At 40.7% G+C, this 23,968-nt stretch overlaps 1 protein-coding gene across 6 annotated transcripts in view; it reads right to left on the reverse strand.

Moving 5' to 3' along the window:
• THRB (thyroid hormone receptor beta) overlaps positions 1–23,968 on the reverse strand; it is a 288,246-nt gene that overhangs the window by 133,583 nt on the left and 130,695 nt on the right. For all 6 annotated transcript variants that reach the window (XM_036332767.1, XM_036332765.1, XM_036332760.1 and 3 more), the window contains one exon: positions 21,330–21,401. The gene's annotated coding sequence lies outside the window, so the exon portion shown is untranslated. The remainder of the gene's footprint in view (positions 1–21,329; positions 21,402–23,968) is intronic.

Consider the following 23,968-nt stretch of genomic DNA (forward strand, 5'->3'; position numbering starts at 1 on the left):
TTTCCATACCACTTGTCAATGATCTGAGACTCCACAGTCTACCGTAGTCAAGTTAGGACTGTGAATATATATTGGAGACCACTGAAATAGCTTTTGTTGCCATTTGCTGTAGAATTCTGCCCATCTGGCAAAAACAAACACACAAACAAACAAATAAAAAAGGGATGTTGAGTTTTGAAGAAGCTGCAGGCTGTTCGTTTTCAGGAAGGCAGGGGAAGGGATGCTTATAAAAGAAGCTTAGGCAGTTGGACTGAATGAGATAGCAAGAAGATAGATACTAATAATGGTAGTTTAATAACAATAATAACAAATTTGTTATAAACATAGACATACCCGCTATCAAAGTGCTGGCTTTAGAATTTGGGACTCTAGAAAAGCGTTAGGGAGTCTTAGGTTCACGAGCAGGGTGTTATAGAGTCCTAAGTCTCTGCAAAATGTCGAAGTCCTAGACTATAAAATCACCATTGGATACACAACATCCCTATCTTTTGAAATATAGACAAGAGCGAATAATCTAATTAAGCAGAAACCACTCTGTTATCTAACTGGGCAGAAACCATTCTGGAGTGAATGAAATCTTTGTTATAAAGCCAAATACAGGAAAATAAATTTGAGGCATGAGGAATAGGCCTTCTTAAAAAGGAGCATGGCCAACTTTCACTAATAAGTAAATTGTAATCCTTGGTCTTTTGTTGTGTCTAAGTGTAGGTACAACCCTACACTTACATCTTAAATGCTTGCTCATTTTTTAATTCACCATAGTGTAAATATTTGTTCATGGTAAAAACTCAATAAATATTTGCTACATTTTAATTGAATATAGTTTCTTTCTATAAGTTATCTGAATTGGGAATTTTCCATGTCTTTGAAGTGAAATCTATCTGTGTTTATGGAATAGATTCATGCCTCTCTTGTTTTTGTGCCACTATCAACCAAAAGTTCTAGAATTTTCCTTCCTTAGAAGGAAGGAAACGAACTGTCCATTTTCTTTGCCATTTAGTTGCCACACTCCAGGTATTCAGTCCCCAGACAGAACCTTTGTACCTGCTGTTCCCTTTGTCTGGAAGGCTTGCTTGTCTCCTCTTTCCTGCTGGCTCTCACTCCTCAGCCAGGTGCAGCTGGGATGCTATTTCATCAGAGAGGCTGTCTGTGGTTCTGCCTCCCTGCACTTGACATTTTTTGTTATTTTTCTCTCTCAGCCTCTTAGCCTTTTCCTAGCATGTATTCCAATTTGAAATCATTTCATTTATTTCTGTATTTTGAAAACTTCAGTATATTTCAAACTTTTAAAACATGATGAGAAATGTTTTACATTGATTCATGCCCTCACACATACATAGAAATGAAACAGTAGTTTGATGAAATAACACATTTAAGTCTGGGAGAATGAAGTCTAGTTTTTCATTTTATTCTAGTTTGTTCAGTAAATAATCACAGAATGGTTTGTGACCCATTAAATTGATCTTATAACCCATGAACAGGGTACAACCCAAAATTTAAAGTATTGGGCTATTTCTTTTGTTTCACCCTGCCTCCAAAAAATGTAAGCTCCATGAGGTCAGAGAATATATATTTGCCTTATTCACTGGTATAGAGTCGACACTCAATATTTTTTGAGCAAATCAATACATGAAAAAAGAATACATTAATGAACAAAATCTTATTAAGTTTATCTTTCTTACTTGGGCATATAAGTGCTCTTCAGTAAAAAAAAATATCTAAGTGGATCGCCATTTCCCTTTCCAATAAAATGATTTTCAGAATCCAATCTAATGTTCAGGGACCCAATAGGCATTTCATGAAGGACACTGACATCACTGAATTGGTTAGTAACTCACAGAATTTGAAAATACATTTGAAGACTAGAATTTATACCTGAACTTTTATAATTTATAATTTAACTATAAATGTATAATTTATAGATAAAGAGCATTATAAGACTGCTCTTTAACTAAACCAGAAAACTCCACTCCCTTATTTAGAGCTGCTTGGGTGGCAAAGAGGCCAGTGAACAAACAGGTAAAAAAAAAAAAAAAAGGAAGCTAAGAAAAAAAAAAACAAAGGAAGGTGTCCCTTACACCGACATCTGTCTTTGCTTTCTAAACGCTATTGAAGCAGGGGAGGATGAGCGGGCTGGCTACCCTAAATGGAAGCTTGGGGGTCACATTTCTATTCTACTTGTGGAAAGTTTTTCCACGTGCTTATTTGAAATCTCTCTTTGTCAATCTGATACCAAATCACGCTGTTACTGTTTGATCTTTGTGAACTAAGGAAAAATATTCTGTTCAGAGTAACAAACTTTTTATGTGATTTAAGAATTGTTGTCTACCTGCGAGAATAAACTGACAAGCAAAATAGATCCAGAGGCATGGAAGCATGCAACAGACTGAGGATTCTCAGAGGGGAGGGGCAGAGGAGATCAACCAAAGAAGTTATATGCAGATATGCATAATCCACGGACACAGACAATAGTGGGGTCAAGGTCTGGGGAGGGTACAGAAGTGGGGAGGACGGGAGTCAGTGGGGGTGACAAAGGGGACATCTGTAATACTTTCAACAATAAAGATGGATTAAACAAAAAAAAAGAATCTCCATAGTAGGAAACTACTTATCAATAATCTTTGCCTTTTGGAAAAGCAATGATGTACTTTCACTTCCTTCACTGAGAGGGAAAGGAAAAGAAAAGAGAGAAGACCTTCTTGTATTCATCATTTTTTTAAAAATAGATAACTACTTCTTGGGAGACTTGAGTGACCATTCCTTGCTCTTGAGCAGAGCCTCTCCAACTTTAGTGTGCATCCAAATCCCAGGCATGCTTCTTAAACAGACTGCTGGCTCCTACACGGAGAGTTTCTTTCTCAGTAGGTGTGGGTTGTGGCCACACAATTTACATTTCTAATTAGTTTTCAGTTGGTTCTGAGGCTCCCTGTCTGAGCACCACATTTTGAGACCCACTGCTCTGAAATAATGGTTCTCAATTGGGAGCAACTTTGTCCCGGAAGTGGACATTTGGCAATGTCCAGAGACATATTTGTCACAACTAGGTGTGCATGTGGGGGTATCTGCTGGCATCTAGTGGGTAGAGTCTAGGGATGCTGCTTAAATACCCTACACTGCACAGGATAGGTGCCCACAACAAAGAATAGTCCAGCCCCGAATGTCAGTCGTGCCAAGGTTGAGAAACCTTGCTTTAAAGGAACTCTTTCTCATGCAGCCACTTTGTTTAATAAGAGTTTAAATTACAGGTAAAACAAGAGCTACTCATTGCAGAAGCCTTCAACTAAAGTGGGATGATGTCACAGAAATTATATTAATTGGGTGGTGTCTCAAGCACATATCTACTGTCATCTATTTCGGTGTTGGTCTGTTTCTCCCACATTCACATGTCCATTAAGCGTATAAAACACTACACAGTCCAGACATTTACTCATCCAAAATGTAAATGAGGACCTGTGTATGGCTGAAGAGGGATGTGAAGGCAGTTGAGATGAATAAACATTTTTACTCCCCAATGAGCTGCAATAACAACCTTGCCCCAAACAGATAAGATTACAGGCACACCTTGACTGTGGAAAATGTAAATACCATGTACCACAAAACAATGGAGCTGGAAAGGACTTTGCTATTATCTAGTAGACTCAATATTTCTGTTTAATATTATTTATTAATGACAGAAGAACTTGGTTGGCAGCTTGGCAAAGGCTTAAGCAAAAGTGAGGAGTTAATGACTGCCTTGGGTACCTTCTGGTATCTCCTCTCCATTTTTCATAGACTCTTGCAACCATCTATTTTCAGAATTTACGGAGCCCATGCCACAAATAAAACCTGCCCTCAGATTTAAAAAAACAAACTTCACTATCAGGTATGACTTCTATCCATCTTTTCCCAGCCCTCCTGTTACAGCTGAGACCCTATCTCAGCAAATGGTACCCTGAAAGAGGTTTCCCATGGTGAAAATGAATCAGTGTTTTTGCTTTTTTCCTCTCATTTGCCTCTGTATTAGTCAGTCCATCTCCAAATCTTGTGGATTATTCTTTCTAAATCTCTCTTCTGGACGTCCCTCAGTCATTTCTGCCTTTATGTTGGTTTATACCAACATCCTTTCTCTGCTGGATTAGGAACAGGCTTTCCACTGGCCTGCCAATTGTGGGACATGCCCCCTCTTCATATGCTATCCAGAGTGAGGTCTCTAAAGCACATATCAGATCATGTCATCCCACTGCTGAAAACCATTTATTTGCTACTAATAGGTCCAGAGACCTTATGATGACTTATAAGACTCTATTTACACAGGCCACTGCTTACTTCTGATATTGTGTTCCTCTTTTCTCTACTCGCCCAACCTTCCTATTATGCCACAATCATCCTGATTTTTTTTGGTTTTCATGAAAGTGTCATGCTCTCCCTTAATAACATACCTTTGCATGTGCTGTTTGCCCTGCCAAGAACAGTTGAATACTTGCACCCGTTTTCTGCCACACATCCCACTGTTCCTTCAGGTCTCAGCTAAAATGGTACTTCCCCTGGAAAGTTTTCCTTGACCTCCCAAGTCAGAGTTAGGTGCCCGCACTTGTGTTCTCATAGCATCTTGTAAAGCTCCTCATTGTGATTATCTTCTGTTATAATTGTCTTCATCCCCCAGTCGTCCAAAGACACTAAGAAGGTGGGGTTTCCATGTCTTTTGTTCTCATGTCATCATAGTTCCTGTACTTAGCATAGTAGTTGGCACACAGTAAATACTGGCTGTACTTCTTGGTGGGAATTTAATAAAATATATTATCCTAGGAGAGAAGTTAATGAAGCTGGTTGGGGAGATAAATTTTGAGATACAAAAGGAGCCTTCCCTGGGGTGGAGGGTTCTTGAATTCAAACCATGCTGCTGACATTTTCTATGTACACACCCACATTTGTGTGGCAGAATCATTGCAAGGCCCAGCTCTCCTACTAATTCAGAGAGTTGATCTCCTGATATAACCTTCAGTAATGTTCACATTCTTTCCTCTCTATTGTACATCTAAGTGGATGAAAGCACCATAGGACGGCAGTGTGGCTGGACCATGGTGAGCTAAGGGGAAAAGAATGGGGGTGAGATCAGTGAGGCCAATTTCTACAGGGCCAAGCAGCCCATGCTGAGGAGCAAAGACTTTATTTTTAGCCCAACAGGGAATTTTTAAAGAGTTTAAATCATGGTAGTCACTGACTCCATCACTCCAGCTGCTTTGTGGAAAACAAATTCGAGAATGGGCCAAAAGTGAAGAGAGAGAGACCCGCTAATAGACCATTGAAGCATTTCAGAGGGATGATGGTGGCCTGACCTGGGATGATGGCAGTAGAGATGGTGGAAGTGTTCAGACTCTAGATATATTCCGGAGGTAGGAGATATAGGAGTTGCCGAGAGTTCGGATTAGGGGTGAGGGAAAGTGTAAGCAAGTATGATTTCTAGGTTTTTGGATTGAACACCTAGATTAATGATGCTGCCATATAATGAGATGAAAAGACAAAAACGCCTACTAATTTTCAAGGCCCAGATCAATTCTCACCTCCTCCATGGAAGCTGTCATCAACGTCAGCACAACCTGCTCACTTTCCTCTCAACAATGTGGGAAATCACTGTCCCAATGCTCATCCTTTTACAAGTATGTGCTGAACTCCCCAACCCAGCCATGCCCCTTGAAGGGAACATAAGCAATTTCTGGGACAGAGCTTTGGATGTAGTAGGTGCTCCATTATGTTCCTTGGTGGATTAAATACGATTCACATTGGGGCAAATGCTCTGGAATTGCTCCCTGGAGCTGTCAGCTGCTAAGAGTGTCCTGTCATCCACAGAACTAAATGTTCAGATCCTCCAGCTCATACTCCAATTGGACATTTTAGAAAGCCCATTACCAAAAGCCTTTGAAAACTATGTTCCTTGCTAGAATCTTAAAGACAGGCATTTAACATCTATTATAGACTCTATGATTAGTTAGTATTATCCCTTTTCACTTGACATATAGTTACTGTTCCTTCCTATTATTAACTATTGCCTTAAAATGCAGCCTCATTTCCTCTTCTATTAAATACAAATTCAGGATAAGTTTCTCCTCATTGAAAACACTGACTATTTCCAAGTACATTTCATTCTCTGCAATATTCATTCACACTTGGGTTAGAATACTTTAAAATCTTTCCAGATACCATACTATTACCTTTCAATTCACCTTAAAAGTTTTTTAAAAATATAAATCTGGTGTATATTTAGAGTTAGACATTGATTGTAAGGACTTCCCACGCAAAGCTAGAATGCTCTCTTTAATATTCTGAACAGTGAAAAAGGAACATAATTATGAAAATCTTATTCAGAAGCAGGAATTAGGCTTTGCCTTGTTTTTTTTTTTTCCTTTAAACTTGCGATCTTTGAGAATCACTTAGATCAGGGGTCCTCAAACTTTTTAAACAGGGGCCCAGTTCACTGTCCCTCAAACCATTGGAGGGCCGGACCATAGTTTAAAAAAAAAACTATGAACAAATTCCTATGCACACTGCACATATCTTATTTTGAAGTAAAAAAAACAAAATGGGAACAAATACAATATTTGTATTTGCATGTGGCCCGTGGGCCGTAGTTTGAGGACCCCTGACTTAGATGATGATTGTTCATCATCTACCCTAGTACTGAGATAGGCATTTCAGACACCCTTTGTCACTGAATTGTCTCAACCACCTTGCGATAGATTTTACCTCCATCTCACAGCAGAGAGAACACATACTCAGTCTAAGGATACACACGAGAAACAACAACACCTGCACCAGATCCAGGGCTCCAGTGATGGGGGAGTGAACCTCTTAGGAAAAATCCAGTTCCCATGTAGCACTTACCAAACTATTTGAGAATTCTTCCTTAAGTCAATCCAAGTCCTGAAATTTCCATTCACTGTCAGCCCTACCATCCAAAACAGGAGTTCTTTACGTAGACTTCATAAGGCTCCACAAAATCTCTGATATTTTGTGCTAGTTTTGCATTTATATAAATGAATTCTTCTGAGGGAATTAGTCTATAGTTTGATATTTTTTTTTGGTTAGGTTGTCAAAAGGGTCTGTTACTCCCCCCCCCCCGCCCCCACCCCAAGCACAAAATCCTTTTTTCTAAGAACATACAGAACAACTAGCCTCCTCACTCCATACTTGAGTCCTTGTACTTGAAAACATCTGCAATCCCTTCTGCATTCTTCTCTTCTCCACACTGACTACTCCCAGTTCCTCCCACCTTTCCTGTGCAACACGATTATCTCCAACGCCTCAGTGTCTATGAACACATTCTGGTTGTTTCCTCAAGTGTGGGCCTGGAGGGAACTCAATGTCCCTCAAGGTGCAGCACCAGCAACTGATTACAACTTTCTATTCATACATACTGAAGACTAGAAAAATAATTCATTCTTCTTTTACCAATCTCCTTAAAATTGTTAAACTTTAAAAAACACATCATTATAGTCTATATCCCTTTTTATCCTCCCCAGACCCTCACACCTCAGCCATGACCAAGAAAACCTGAGACACTTGTTATATTACCTCCTTATCTTTTAACGCTAATTCAAAATATACGAGAAACACTGGTAAAAAGAAGTTTGTGTAATCTCACCCTTAGCAAGGATCCATAGGAATTTTAAGAAAAGTTGGCAATATGGACATGTCTTGACCCTACATTAATTGTTAAAATCTTGAGCGTTCATGCAGACAGCACCAGGGAAGGTTTGACACTTACCCTGTTGTCCTACTGGCTTTCCGGATCTGCTGACATCTCCACGCCCTCAGCATGAGCTTCTCCACTAGTTCCCAGCCAGGTAGAATAAAACCTTCCTAAGCAAATAAACTGCTCGGCTGCTTGGAACCCAAAGCCACGTCCTGCACTTACGTGGCTGAGCTATCCCAATTACACGTGCTGGAAATGCACCTTAGAGACCCGTGCTGACTGACGCTGGGGTGACGTCATGACTGTATGGATTTTGCCACATAACGCACTCCCCGGCCAAGCAGCTCCCAACTCCAGGCTGCTCCCTGCAGCTGGGATTCCACACCATGCCTCCCGCCCCGCGACCAGAAGCCAGTGTCGCAGCAGAAAGATGAGCAAAGCTCGTGGTAACCGAAACCTCTCGTGAAATGAGACTCCTCTCACACCAGGAGGCTGCCTGGACCACTAACACCTGACATGCTACCTTATCTGCATCCACAGGCCCTGGGCGATGAGAACGTTTACTCCTCTCCAAGTCCAGTTCCCTCCCACCAGCCCGATCATCCTAACTGCAGAGGGGAAATAAAATAACTCACTGCACTAATTAAGCTGCTCATGACCAGGATGTGGACAGGGATAATTTGCCTTGACATAAGGCTTACGGTTCCCATATATTTGAAGTTTCCTTGGCTTTGAAGCCATCAAGGTTCAGGCTTGGGAGGCTGCATTTCAAGTGGCTTTTTTTTTTTTTTTTTAAAGAAAAGCATTATTCTGAAATGCCCCCGATAGCAACACTTGTTTGCTGCCGGGGTGCCTCGCGATGACTTTAATTTGCTTTACTGCACTCTTCAGATATCATGTTTGTGCCGGCGTGTCCGGTCTGGAAGCTGTCTGCATGCCAAGGCAATGCCCCCCTAAGTGAAGTCTTACATAAGCCTGACAAATTATCTTCACATGGAAATCATCTCGATGGGCTATTACGGAGCCATGAAAATAACTGCTGGTGAACCACCAAAACAAAAGCTGGCTGCGCAAATACTTCAGAAAGCCCCAGTCACATGGCATTTCTTTTGCCAGTGGCATTGTGCCAGGAGATTTGTGATAAGTACTGGCAGATTTTCCTTTCTTTTCCACTTCCATCCTTTCCTTCCTCCCTCCCTCAATGTTGCCTTCTCTTTCTTTCAGCAGACATGGTTCTCTTTTCTTCTCCTCCTCTTCCCATTCTTCCTCCCTCCCTCACTCTTGTTCACAGCTGCCTGTCCCCTCCCTTCTCGACGTCCCTGTCCCGCATGCTATTGTTCAGATTCTCTATTTTTTATCTTTGGTGTTGAAAATATTACAGTTATCCCCCCATTTTCTCCATTGACCCCCTCTACCCCACACCCACCCCAGACTCTATATTTTATTGTCAACCCACCTGATACTTCTAGATTCAAAATACCCTGCACTGATCATTTATAATCCTCTCTTAGATTATAGCAATCAAGATGGTTTATCACTTCTCTCCTCTACTTAACAATCCTCAATTTCTTCCCACAGGGTCCAAGATAAAACCTTACTCCTCAGCTTGTACACGAGATGCTCCAGTCCAGCCCGGACTCCCACCATCCTACCTCCCGCCTTCACAGCCTCCGTCCGCAGCACACCTCACTACCTCCCAAACAGGCTCTGCCTGCTACAGCTCTGACAGCCCGCCTCCTGTCCGCTCCTTGTCCCAAAGGCTGAGCCAAGCCCTTCTCTCACCTCCTCAGGCAAAGTTAGTTACTTTCCTCCTCGGGTTAACATTGCATTACAAACATAGTTTTCCGTCTCCTCAAATAGGTTAAGAGGTCCTGGGGCAAAGGTGTTGCTGACTCACCCACCAGGCAGTTGCTCAATATATGTTTGCAGAATGAACTTTGTTTCTCGCAGTTTCTGCGGGATATTTCACAAGTGTGAAGCAGCAGCAGCACAGTACAGTACTTACAAGGATAAATGTGCGCCCTGGCCAGTGTGGCTCAATGATTAGAGCATTAGCCTGCTCACCGAAAGATTGTGGGTTCAATTCCTTGTCAAAGGCATGATTCTGGGTTACAGATTTGCTCTCCGGCTCTAGTCAGGTGCATGTGGTGGCAACCAATCTATGTGTCTCTCTCATATTGATATTTCTTTCTCTCTCTGTCTCTCTCCCTTTGCCCTCTCTCTTCCACTTTCTCTAAAAAGGAATGGAAAAAATAAAATTCAAATCCCATCTGTGACTTGAGCAAGTTACTTAACCTCTTGGTGCCTTGGTTTCCTCATCTATAAAATGGAAATAATATCATTCAACTCTACGGTGGTCATGAGGACTAAATGAGTTGCTATATGTAATGTAGTTAGAATACTCCCTGGGAAATGGACAGACCTACATGTTACGTGTTTGCTAAATAACATGGAGGTAATTCTGTTACCCCATGGCTGTGCTTGAGGAAGAAGGTTTGAGGCATTATCAGGACTGACAATGGTAGGAGACTAAGTAGATCCTTTATTGGAAACGTCAATGTCTGCCTCACTCTTCCAATCAAAAGGATAGCCACAAACAACAAGAATAAAACATCATTCTACAAGAAAACTAAAATTGTTTTAGGCCGCACTCAGGGTTATGGCATGAGCTAGCTGGTTCTGGAAGGTATATAAGAAAAAACAAACGGTTAAGAAAATAAAATTCCCAAGATTATTGTAAATGAGAAAGCACACACTTGTGGCAAACAGTTTGTGTCCAGGTAAGAAGTTAGAGAGAAGTCTAACACCATGCAGTTTAATACGAACAGATGAGCAGAATTCGAAACTCAGAGACGATTCCTTTTGCTTGCAGGGAAACCGAGAAAGAGATTCTCTGGGCTGAAATTCTGCAAAGTCTGTTGACACCTAAGTGCGCCTGCATAGTTTGGCCCTGCACACATCCTGGCTTTACCTCTTGCCATGCTCTCCTGCATAAGCCTTACGCCCCAGCGGTCCGTCCTGGCAATCCTGAAACCCCCACACGGAGGCTCACTTCCTCGCCTTTGCATGGCAGCCACCCTGCCTGGGTGCCCTCCCTCTGCTTCCTACAAATCTCACTTGGGTTATTACTCTTCCTGAGAAGCCTTTCATTGCTCTGGGCCTTTCCAAACCCCTATGCCCTGGCCCTCAAAGCCCCCTGAGCACACACATTTCTGAAAGCACTTATACTGCATTCAACCTAATATGCTTCACTTCGGAAGTGAACATACAGGTGGAATGCAGAATAAGTGAGCCTTTCAAGAGAGAAACTGTGCCTAAGCCCCCAGTGTTTTCTCAAGGCCCAGCACAGAGCCTGGAACAAAGTAGATGCTCAGTAAATTCTCACTGGGTACTTATTGACAGGCAGGTGGGCTGCCCTGTGTTGTAGGGGCAAACGCATTGCCAGGTGCCCGTGGCAGCAATGCTGGGTCTCCCCTGTGCACTGTTGATCAGTGCCATGCTCTGGGGATAGCTCACGTCTGACACAGCTGGAATGATTGCATGATTAGAAAATTATGTCTCTGAGGAAGGAGAAATAGTTAGGATTCCTGAGAAGGGTTAACAATATTGCACACACGATAGCCTGGGCCAAGAACTTAAAAGCTTCTTCATGAACTTCACCAATGTTTATGACTAACTTATTTTAGGTGGAAATTCATATTAAAGCCACAATGAGGCACCACTGTGCACCCATCAGAAAGATTAAACTTAACGATTGGCATTACTAAGTACTGGAGAGGATATGGATCACTTCAAACTCTTAAGCACTGCTAGGGGCAGTGTAAAGGCATATAACTACTTTGGAAAGCTGTTCAGAAGTTTCTAATAAAGTTAAACATGAACCTATTCTATGACCTAGCATTTATAGTCCTAGGAATATATCCATAAGAAATGCTTACCAAAAGACAACCCCAAACTGGAAATAACCCAAGTGCATATCTACAGGAGAATGAATAAGTTGCAATCTATAATAATAAAAGCATAATATGCTAATTAGACTGGACAGCCAAACGACCTTTCAGTCGTCCTTCCGAACATCCTTCCAGAAGATCCTCTTTGGTTCAAGAAAAGAGATCATCACTGAACAAAACCTAATATACATCAGCTGAATGGCATGGCTGTGGAACAGGTAGAGCAAGGATGCGCCCTTCCCAGGCGCTTATACCTGTAGCATAACTCCCTTTTGGGGATGGGCAAATAAAGAGCTCAGCTGAACCATCTATTCGGGATTTTTGCAACATAGACCTTTTCTCAGTCATAAACCTTTAAGCAAGTCATCTCCTTGCATCACCCTGTTTGAAAGTCATTTCATAAAAATAAGGTTGTGAAAACTATTTTTCATAGTAAAGTTAAAACTCTGAAAAGTATAAGCATAGTAAAGGCAGAAAAGGAGAAATAAAGTCTTTAAAATCCTTTTGCAAAGCTTTCCCAAAAAGTGAGATAAGCCAAAGAGGATAAAAAAATTTCAAATCCTTGAAACCTACAATGTCTGTCACACCTGCCCAACCGAAAGAAAATAGACGCTTTAGCAAAAGGCATTTTCTCCTCATTACCAAACAGGGCTTTAGCCCCAAACCCCAGTTTAACCTGACAACACCACATGGGGATCTGGAGAATTCTCAGGCTCTTTCAGTGTTTCTCAACTGGGGTGTTACAGCATTTGGGACAGAACAAATCTTGGGTGGTGCACCGAAGGTCCCAAAGGCTAGTAGCATCCCAGCCCTCCCATCACTGTGATAGCAACGAAATTCACCAACACAGTTCCTGATTGAGAACCACCACTGATGTTTTGACTGGAAACTTAATTGGCATCTGATTGGACTAATCCACCCTGTATCAGTATTCTGATTGGTATATCTAGTGTTAAAAAAAAAATACTATCACTACTACTAAATCATCAGTCAACATTGGAAAAAACAGATATTTCACTCAAAAGTCCAAATTTTCAGTTCTTTAAGTGACTCATTTAAGTTACCTGCCCAGCTTTGGCTGGCATTCAAATTTGCAATCTGCACTTGAGGTCTATGCTGCAGGAAGGTCAAGTGCCAGTTACTGGTTTGCTTCCCACTCTGTACAGTGGGGCTCACCAAATGGACTGCAACAGGAAGAAGCTAGCAAAGATGATGAGAGGAAAAGCTCATCCCTTTAAGGCCTGGAGCAGAGCTTGCCTGAGCCACCACCCCAAGTATCCTCTCACCCCCACCTTCCTGGTCCATTTCTCCAGAGAAAGGAGAGTTCCAGCTCTGTCTTCTGGCAAATAGAACCAGGGGCAAAATCATCAGTAGAAGAAAAGAAACAACTGTATAGTCCATCAATCATGACAAAGTGAATGACTCTAACCAGTTATGTGCCCCTAACCCTCATCCTGTTATACAGGCTGAATAGCTCAACTGGTTATGTTACAATGATGAGCTAAATAGCATGTCCCCAAAGACTCCATTCATTCCTACACCCTATCAGAGCAAACCTTAGAGGTTTGTGGGCTAATGTGATTTTTTTTTCTGGGAGGAAGGTCTATAGTTTTCATCAGGTTCTTCTAAACCACTAGCCACATGTAGCTATTAAGGATTTGACATGTGGCTAGTTTGAAGTGAGATGTGTTATACTGGTATGTGTACAATACACCCAGCATTTCAAAAACCTAGCATGAAGAACAGAATGTAGAATGTCTCAATAATTTTTATATTGGTACTTGTTGAAATGACATTTTGGGTACTGAGTTATAGAAAATGTGATAGCAAAATAAATTTCATCTGTAGTGTTTCCTTTTTACTGTGGTCACTGGAAAATTTTAAATTATTTATGTGACTTGCTTTTTGACTCACATTATATTTTTAGTGGACAGTACTGGATTATAGCCTAAGGGCAGGAAAATAAAATTGTTTAAAAAGCTCATGACAAATTACAAATATCAGGTTCAAACAGAGGGTTTAAAAAGTTCCTGGGAAAAGTAGGTAAATGGGTTAAGCATCTTTGTTGTTCTTAATCTAATCGACATGCACCAAATAACACAGAGTTTATTGGATTTGCCTTGGGGCCGGTCTTATGACCCCTCATAGGAGTAATTAGGTATTAAAGTCTTTCTCAGAGCAACACTTGAAGCTGCTCTCTTTGCTTGAAGCTCCACAAAGGCCGTGTTCTGTCTTTTGGTCCCAGATGTTGGGTGCATCAGAATCTCTCCTCAGCTTTTCCTTCTGAACGGAAAGCTAATTGCTTCCGGGCATAGTTGCCCAGATGCAAAAGAATATTAATGTAATTTTTCCATTGTTATTATCAAGGTTTTGATTTGGCTAGAACATTCTACTGAGAGATATTTCTTTTCACAGAAGCTTGTATCTTCTGTGGTTGAACACTATGTGGGTACAGACTCCTGTTCATTTTATCACATAGTCCTGCATCTAATTTGTTACAGAAAAGATCAAAACCTTTACCTTCATCTCCTTTTTCCTAACATCCTGCCACCTTTTGCAATGCAAGCACCTCTGGGTGCCATTTAATGGGTCAGTCCTAGGTTGGTACAGGTGGAACTCATGTGGGAATTTAGCTATAAGTGCGTTTTTCATGAATGAGCATTGCATTCATGCCTACCTGTCTCCCATTCACTCCACCTCCTACTCCACCCAAAACTTTTACTAGTACACCCAGCATTTCAAAAACTTAGCATGAAAAAACAGGATGTAGAAGTAATCCTATTGGTGTCCAAGATTTCCATTAAATGATGCCATTCATTTTGACGAGCATTAAGTGGCCCATGATAAAGTTGTCATCATGTTTTCCTTAACAAGTTGACTTGTTCCAACAAACTCAGGCCCCAGGCAACCATAGTTCATATATATATATTTGAATTATTTTTCTTTCTTTGCTTCCTGATCTACAGCATTTCTGCCCTTTAAAATTGCAATTGTTCCCCAAGCCAAGATAGAAGCTGTTAATGATTCTGTTTTTAAAAGTTTTTAGGCTGACAACAACAACAATCATACAAGACAGCTAGGACACTGAGTATGGAATCAAATTCTTCCATTTTAATGTGCATAAGAATCTTGTTAAAGTGCAGATTCTGACTTACTAGATCTAGAGATGTTCCTGATGGTCTACATTTCTACCAAACTCCCGGATGGTGTCAATGCTACTTGCCATAACCCACACTTTGAGTAAGAAAGGAGACTGCTTCTAGGATGTCTTCTATCTCCAGTAGTATATAATTCTGTGTGACCGGAAACCAATAGCTGACACAAGCAGGGCAGACACTCCTTAGCCCTTTGCTAAAATACTCCAGAAATCATAGTACCAGTTGTAGAAATGTACCTAAAGAGGGGGATTCAGAAAGTAAGTCTGAGACTCTATCACCAAACCATTTTAGAATCTTGAGGTGGATCAAAGTTACTATCTATTACTTCTTTCAAATGTATATTTAGCTACTTAATTCATAAGATATCTTTACAAATGAGCCCCCTTCACAGCCCAGCTGGGTCTCTGATAAAGCTGGGTACAAAACACATCTAAGTTTATTCAGTAACTTGATACATAAAGCAGCTATCTTGAATCTGTAGGCAAAGAAAGATTTTGCTAAATAAATATTTGCTATTCACTTTATCTGTTCTGTGAATACAAGTGATCCCATATAAGGTTTGCTTAAAGTGGAACCTCTCTCTCTCATTCCATATCTGATAAGTATAAAAATAATTTATATTAATAGCAAAGACAACAATTCACAGAACCTTCCATCATATCAATTGTTTTTCAATTCCAAGTATGTTTGCCACCATATAGTTGATGCTGATATTAAATTCCTTTGTGCAGGTAATTTCTTTAAAAAGTAGACTAAATAGAAATCAAAAGGAAACTTATATATTATCTTTTAAATAAGCCTTTTAAATTGATTTTAGAGAGAGAGAAAGGGAGGATAGATAGAAACATTGATGAGAGACATCGATTGGCTGCCTCCTGCACGCCCCCTACTGGAGATTGAGCTAACAACTCGGGCATGTGCCCTGTGAGGGAATCGAACTGGGGACCTCTTGGTTCATAGGTCAATGCTCAATCGCTGAGCAACACCAACCAGGCTATATGATCTTTTTATGTATAATTTTTTTTTGTCTCTCTTGACTACAAGCAGATGAATTTTCACCATATTAACTGAGTGCTAGGCACATATTATGTGCCAAATACTTTGCTAAGTGCTGGCATTTAGGGGGTGAGAGGGTGAATAATTTCATCCTTTGGCTCAGCCAGGCTCAAATGAGTGGGGGTAGATAGGCACTTGGCTAAGCATTTGCAACATAACATGCCTATAATAAAGATGTCTATAAAACAGATTGCAGAACAGGGGCATTACTTGGATGGTGATGTTGGCCTCTGAGTTCTAAAGAAATGCACACTTAAAAGTCTGTGTCCTTGTTAAATTTTCATCATTGATTAATTTCAACTTCAACGATATATTAGTGTATCAAAAGTTTAAAGTAGAAATAAAAATCTGTTTAGATGTATTAAATCACAATACAGCAAATGTTCAGACATGAAACCACCCACTGCCTACAATAACAATAAACACACACACAAAACCCCCTGCTAAATATTGAAAATAGGTTTTTAGGGACTATTAAACCCCCCTCTCCCTTCCTCCTCTTCCATAAAAGTCAAATTTTGTTTATTCTTCTAGTCCTGAATCAAATTCTAACCCCTTCACTGAAAGTTTCATAGGTAGTGACCGCCACCATCTCTTCATCGTCAGCTCTCATCATTTTACACCGAGACTAATTAATAGCTGCTTACTTGACACAACCTCACCTCCATCCTATCTGTCACATCACTGCCATAGGATACTTTCTAAAATATAAAACTGGATTAAATTACTACTTTGTTTAAAAATTTTAAATGGCTCCCTATGACTGTCAGATTAAAACGGAAACACCTAAGACAGACTTCCAGATTTCCATCTGTCTTATCCTCACTGCCTGAATTCTATACTTCATCCATAACAATCTGCCTGCAAATAACGTATCGTGCTTCTGTGTCTTGGCATATGCTACTTCCTCTGCCTGACCCCACTGCCCTTACAGTTCCTAGATCACTCCTCTTCACCTTTCCAGACCCAACCTAGGTAAGATAAAACCTTTGCTTTTAGTTTTCATATGTTTAAGTTAGTATATCGCAAAGTTCAGCATGCATCAGTATCATGTGGAGGGCTTGTTAAAGTTTCCTGGGCTCCACCCCCAGAGTTTCTGGTTTAGTAGGCCTGGGAGGGGGCCAAAGGATCTGGACTTTAACAAGTTCCCAGGTGATGCAGATGCTGCTGGTCCAGGGGCCACACTTTGAGAACCACTTGTCTAAAGAATTCTTCATCAAGAAAACTAGAGTTTGGTTGCTCACTTTTTCATTCATTAAACAAGTGTTTGTTATGTAAATATGTGCCAATTCCAGCACTTGAACTAGAATGGGTATTTTGCGCAGAGGTATAAAGATGGTCTATCTCTGGTGGGAAGGAGGCAGAACTGCCTCCATAATTGTGCAGGTTGGACAGTGTGTAAATGGTGCCCACTGGGGTACTGCAGCTCAGCCAGACATGAAAGTCAGAGAAGTAAACCAGTGTTTACACAGCAGTGTAATATATGCCATGATACAAACATACATAATGTGCTTTAAGCAATGAGTAGGACCTCCAAACCAGATATGAACTGGGAGCAGGGCATCAGGCAAAGCTTCCTGGAGGATGTGATACCTCTGATGAGTCTGGGAAGGTGAAGTGGTTACATTGAGAACAGTAGGATAGAGACAGGCAGGGAGAGGAAGTAGCATGTGCAAAGACACAAAAGTATGATATGTAATTTGTAAGTAGATTATTATGGCTAAAGAATTTCAAGGACTCAAATCACTTTGCCTATATTTGGGCATTTGCTTAAGTAAAAAATAAAGTGCGAAATATTACACACATTCAAAGACTGTATAAAATGATATTACAGACACCCACATACCCATCGTTTAGATTTGCTTTATTTGCTTCGTGTCTCTTTATAAGAAATAAAACGTAGCAAAACACTAATTACCTCTCTCTCTATCTCTTTCCTCTCCCGCCCTTCTCTTGCCAAGCTAGCCACTAGTTTACAGTTGGCATGTGTTTTTCCCATGCATGTTTTTATGCTTTTACTGTGTAAGTGTAAGGGCAATTACTTTTTAATGAGAGACTTTGTCTAGGACGTTGCAGCAGAAATTACAATGCTTGCCTCAGCAAACTTCCTGAGAAGACACCTTGAGCAGTAGGCAGCCGATGATGACAACCAAACCTGCCCCCCTCCAACATTTGCAGGGAAAAAAATGGGACTCAAACTGGCTTTACAAAATGCAATCAGAGAGGGTTAAAGTGTCTGTTATTTTTCTTTCATCCTATTTTTTTAGTTGTTATGAGCCCAATAGCAACAAGGAAAACAGTTGGGAGAAGGAAAAGGAGATAAAACTCAAATTAGGGTATTCTGTCACTTATTAACAGCCATTATTAGCAGTTTAGTGGTTCAAATTGCTGATTTTAAAAAGTTAATGGGAAAAAATATCAATAGATTGGGCTTCAATTATTGATGTTTCCCTCTCACTCTCATTCTTATGACTAGCAAAATGTGACTACACAGGTTGTTTTTCGTAAGAACATTTGACCTAGTAAGTAAATAAACAAAAACATACACACATACATACATACATACACACATACATACATTTCAAGAACTTTGGTGCCAGGAAAATCACTTGCCCCAAATCACTGAAATGGAGAAGACATACAATTTCCATCTTGGTATTTTCCATTTGGATAGGCTGACTCATAATGATCTGAAGAAACAGTTCCTTTCAAATGCACACAGAATTGCAAAAAAAGCGAGTTTTGCAAAAAAGCAAATTCTGCAAACATTGTGTACTTTCATTTCTGCTCTTAGGCACATTAAACTGAATTGGTCATATAAAAAATCTCTTGCTAAATTGAATTTAATTTGATTAGGAAATTTGCGTGTACGTGCAGACAAAGCATGGTAATTGTGAATTTTAAAAATGTCTGGTTATTGAAAATGTTCTTTTTTATGGAAGTTTTGCCATTGCTTCATTAGGGAACTGAGTTTTTGTCAGTGTGGATCCACATTGGGAATTAAATAGGCCAAAGCCCTTGTTTGGGAAATCACTCAAGGAGTAGGTAGTTTGTCCTTTCTGAAGAAAAGTAACACAGCCTCAAAAGCTGGAACATTGGAGTAGCTTGAAATTCTTCCTGCTCTGGCTCCAAGGGACCCTCTCTTGCCATTTCCTAGCTCTGTCATTACTTCCTTTAAAAACAAATGTCTTGCTCTTCCCAGCCCCAGTTTCCTCATCAGGCTCTGGAAGGCAGAGTTGGCTGCTGGATCCTAACGTCCTGGCCTATGACCTCAACCAACCAAAATAATTACCTTCTACGTTACTGTAAGACTTCTAAAACACACAAATAGAGAAAATTTAAATAGAGTTGGTTCAAAGTATTTCAGGGGAAAGAAAGTGCTTTTCAGAGGGTCAACATACCTTATTGCAAGGGTATAGGTACACGGCCAGTCATTTGAGACTACCTGACACATGTCAAAAGCAAAACGCCCGAATCCACCTGTAGCTTATTGTACAGGTGCTATTTAGGCCTGTCTTCCAACCTCAGTCACCAGAGGTTCCATTCTGCTAGGATAAATGAGAAGGAACCTTGCATTTTATAGGTCACGGAAAAGCATTCAGGTGAGGTAGCAAAGGATAAAAGAATTATGAAGATTCTTCATAAATCTCCCAGGTATTATCAATAGCACATGTCCAAGTAATGCATGAATCAAGTACATACTTGAGATTTCCATTCCCAGAATGCCCATTATCTTCCTTTAGCCACATTACAGGGTACAAGGCCCCGAAAGATAGTCAGTCATTCCATTGGCTGAATTCTCTGAGTATTTTTTCCCTGGTTTGGGTAATTACTGAACAAAGAAAGGATTGGAAAAGCAGCTAGTCTCATATTTTCTGAAACCTTGTGTAGTGACCTTAGACCCAAAATAGCATCAAGAAAATTCATCAGCATTCTCAGTATATAAGGATGTTCATCAGTATTTTCATTCCTTACTAGTAAATGCCTAGTATTTTTTTTTTGGTTTGGCTTTATTTTCTCTCTGTGTTTTTATACATTTCCATCACTCCAGGAAATTCCCTTGTGGCCCTTCCCAGTTAATCCATTCTTTTCATGAGGTAACCACTGTTTTGATTCCTATCACCATAGGTGAGTTGTGCCTTTCCTAAAACTACATACAAATGAATGAACACAGCAAGAACTCCTTAGTGTCTAGTGCCTCACGTTTATAGCATCTATAAAAACCACCTCTTAGTTTCCGTATCTGTCAATTGAGGGAACCGCCTGCAAGAATGGTGAGCAGGCATTCTGAGGAGTGGTAGGTTTCCGGGGAGGGGTGAGGGACCTGACAAGTCACCTAGACTGGGCTGGGTGAAGAGGAGGCCGAAGAGTGGGGTCTGCGGCACCCTTCTCATCTTCATACAAAACAGCTGTACTTTTCCATGTCTTACAAATGGGGGTTCATTGAAAGTTTTCATTTGGGAAAAGGGTTCTTTGTAAAAAAAAAAAAAAAAGAGAGAGAGAGAGAACCACAGGTCTAGACCATCCTTGCAGGTCCCTTTGCCCGATTATTCTATAAATTACAAATAGAGTTTTCTGATATGAGAACTGTGACTGGTCCCCTGGAGAGAAGGCTGGGAGACAGAGGCAGCCAGACGGGGGCCCCCAGGGAGGGCCTGGGCACTAAGTACTGTAATATTAGTACTAGTTACCATCAGATAGCGCCACCCCTAACTGAGGCACCTAGACAATGGGCCAGAGGCCCTGGGCCAGGGGAGGCACAAAGACAGCATTGAAAAGACCAGGCTCCCACAGCCAGCGCACATTTCTATAGACTCCGCCAGACGCGGGCCCAGCCGGAATGCCACCTTCCAGCCAGGGAACCACTTTTTTCATGGGTCGCTTTTAAACTGCTAAAAACAATAAACACAGCAAGGGAAGTGCTGACACAATCTTAACTGCAGAGACAAACTGAAACTGTCGTTATAATAATGTAAACAAACCGGGTTCCGAATTCTAACCTTGCGTTGCAGAAGGAGCTGCTGGTTATTGGCAAACACCTGGGAATGGACAGGGAGAATTCAGAGGGCTTGTCAATCAAGACAGGGGATCCTTACTGCACAGGTGCTTCCGTCCTATCTGACTTGCTCCAACCAATGGGTGATGTAAGTCTTAGGACTTTTTCACACACAAAAGAGAGACTGAAGAGGACTGTTGGATCTTCATGGAGCACAATTTTCCCACACAACAAATGAAAAGATGGGCTCCTTTCTCTCCCTGTCTTATCATTACTCTTATTCCCCCACGCGAATTTGTGGCATTCCTTTACTCCAATTATGCTTTTTAAAAAGCCCATTTACTGTTTTATATTTCCCTGAATACCTACAGAATTCAAAACTATGTTAAAGAACAACAGCAGCAGTGCCAACAATTAGAAGATAATTCCCACAATGCTGCAAAGTGACAAGCATAGAGATCACGAGTCGGCCAACACCCGAATAAGGCCTGCTATCTGACCTTCTGATCCATGAAATCACATGTGGAACTTGGCACCCACGCAGGACGGCCAATGGGGGGGAAACCGCAGATCTGGAAAAAAGGAAACACAAGAAAATAAATACAAGTGCTTTTTTTTTTTTTTAAGTCCCCCAACATTTGCTTAATCTGCTCTTCTTTCTATGTTTAGAGTCTGGTTTCAGAGCTGTCTCTGATTTTGAATAAATGCAAATAGACTTAGATAAAATCTCATTCCAAAGGGGAGATGGTTGCCGATGGTTTCAGAGAATCCTTTAACACAGAGATTATAGTAACACATTATAGGCAGGGGACAACGCCTGTGGATCCCAAAGACCTACTTTTCTGTGGACAGGACTCAGGAGTTTTGGACTCTCAGCCTGGGAAAATGACTAAAAGACAAATGTGAATCTGAAACAATTTAGAAATGTGCTAATGAGGGTCCAGTTGGGGCTCAGATAGGTCTTAACAAATAAAAGCTTCAACTGTGCCCTGTGGTGAAACCACAGGACTTGCATCCAAGCATGACGCTATGGTGCTGTCTAGACTGTGCGAAGTGCGATTATGTTGGGGACACTTCGCACAGGTATAAACAGATGAAAGAGGCGGCCAAACAAACAGCGGCATCTGCTTGTGCAGCCGACAATGTCTCCAAGTGTAGGGACAAGTGAGAAGCTGCTTTTCAACTAACTGTGGTTCCCAGATTTTTGTTGTACGCAACTTAGCAATCAGGAAAACAAGGGTCAGTAGAACAAACGTCTGGGTTCCTGCTACCTAGAATGGACCGCTGATAAAATTTTTTTCACATCTGCTCTTCCTTTTTAATTAAAAAAAATTAAAAATAGAGCCTAGGTATAATCTCCTTGACAATTCCACTCCAAGGCCAGAACATACATCTGTTTGCAACTTTGTAGTCCACATTTAAAATACACACATACAATATGTGTGCCCAGGACAATGCACAGTGTTGTGTTTTTAATTTACCTATACGAAATGAATCTATGCATATGTGTCTATCCCTCTGCATTTTTGAGTCAACGTTAGGGATGTGAGAGCTAACTGTGTGGATCTCCAGCTCATCCCTTTAGCTGCCACAGTGAATAAATATATGCTCATTGTCCTTTCGCCCAACACCCAATGTTTATGGCCCCATAAAAGCACCTATTATATCATTAAGTGATTGTTGGGTATGTGTGGGTGTGCGTATGTTTGTGTGTAGGTGTGAGTTTTCTCTGCCACTGGACTCTTGAGCTTCTCGGGATGTTGCCTTGTCTTGTTTTAACTATGGCTGTTCTGCGGGATGACTTCATGCAGAATCAACATTCAGTGTGTTAAAAGGCAAAATATATTTGTTAAAAATTGATCTGCTTATTATTAATTTCCTCCTCTTTAAAGCACCATGAAGGAAGACTTTGGGGCCATATTTATATATTTTCTTCAAAATCTCTCTCCACTGCTCTTGTCCTATATCTTCAAACTCCAAGCCATTACTATCACCTGGCTGTTTGTTGGACAATCAGAAACTCTGAGAGTAGGAGTCCAAAGATGAAGACATTTAAGACACATATTCTAAAAGCATTCTCAAAGGCTGACTTGCCAATGCCAAGAAGAAGCTTGCGTTTGTAATTGTTGCGTTTTTATGGCACATATGAGTAAATATATACCACTACCCCTAACATTAATATTTAAAAACAAACAGTGCCTTCTGTATGAAAATAATAATGGACATTGGTTTATTTTTTTGAGGCTATAATTCTGATTTAGACTTTGAAGAATAAATGTGAACCTGACTCAGGATAAACAATATAAAAATTCTCATATGATGATTAATATAATAAGCATTTTTATACATAATGTTTACTCAGCACATTTTGTGGGATGGTTTATGCAACATTCTTTCACCTAATTTCACTTAATTTAATCCTCAAAATCATCATGTGAGGTAGATATTATCGTTTTATGTTTTTCTTGATTATATATATAGAGAAACATGAATTGGCTGCCTCCTGCACGCCCCCTACTGGGGATTGAGCCCGCAAGTGGGGCATGTGCCCTGACCAGTAATTGAACCAGTGATCTCTCAGTACAGGGGCTGACACTCAACCAACTGAGCCACACTGGCCAGGGCAGAGGTAGGTATTATTAATCACCCTATTTTTCAGAGGAGGAAAGGAGAGGCAGAGAAAGGTTTAACATTTTGTTCAAAGTCAAACAATGAGGAAGAGGCTAGCCAGCAATCTCATCCAGGCAGTAGGGTGTCACAGGCTTTGTTCTGAATTACTGAGAACAAATGTAGGTTGTAAAGATAAAACTGCAGAAAAGAAAACAGAAAAACAGTGTCATTGAGGTGGTTTCCAAATGTTGCTATAATACAGACAGACAGCGTCTTTCATGGTGTGCCTCAAACTAAGGACAAACCAAATTAGAGTACTCCAAGTAGACATATTCAAAGTGATTTCTTAGCGATGAAGGAAATCTGAAGTAGCAAGGTCAAGCCCCAGACCCTTCCAACCTAAACATACCCATTTTTAATTCTTCTCTTTAGAAAACAGGGAGCTCACAGCTCAAAGGAGGTGGCCCAGTTTGTATACCCAAGATTCAAAGCAAAAATGAGAATTACTTCCTGGGACAACTTTAGCTCA

This window comes from Myotis myotis, unplaced genomic scaffold (genome assembly GCF_014108235.1).
Source record: "Myotis myotis isolate mMyoMyo1 unplaced genomic scaffold, mMyoMyo1.p scaffold_m19_p_13, whole genome shotgun sequence".
Classification (NCBI taxonomy): domain Eukaryota; kingdom Metazoa; phylum Chordata; class Mammalia; order Chiroptera; family Vespertilionidae; genus Myotis; species Myotis myotis.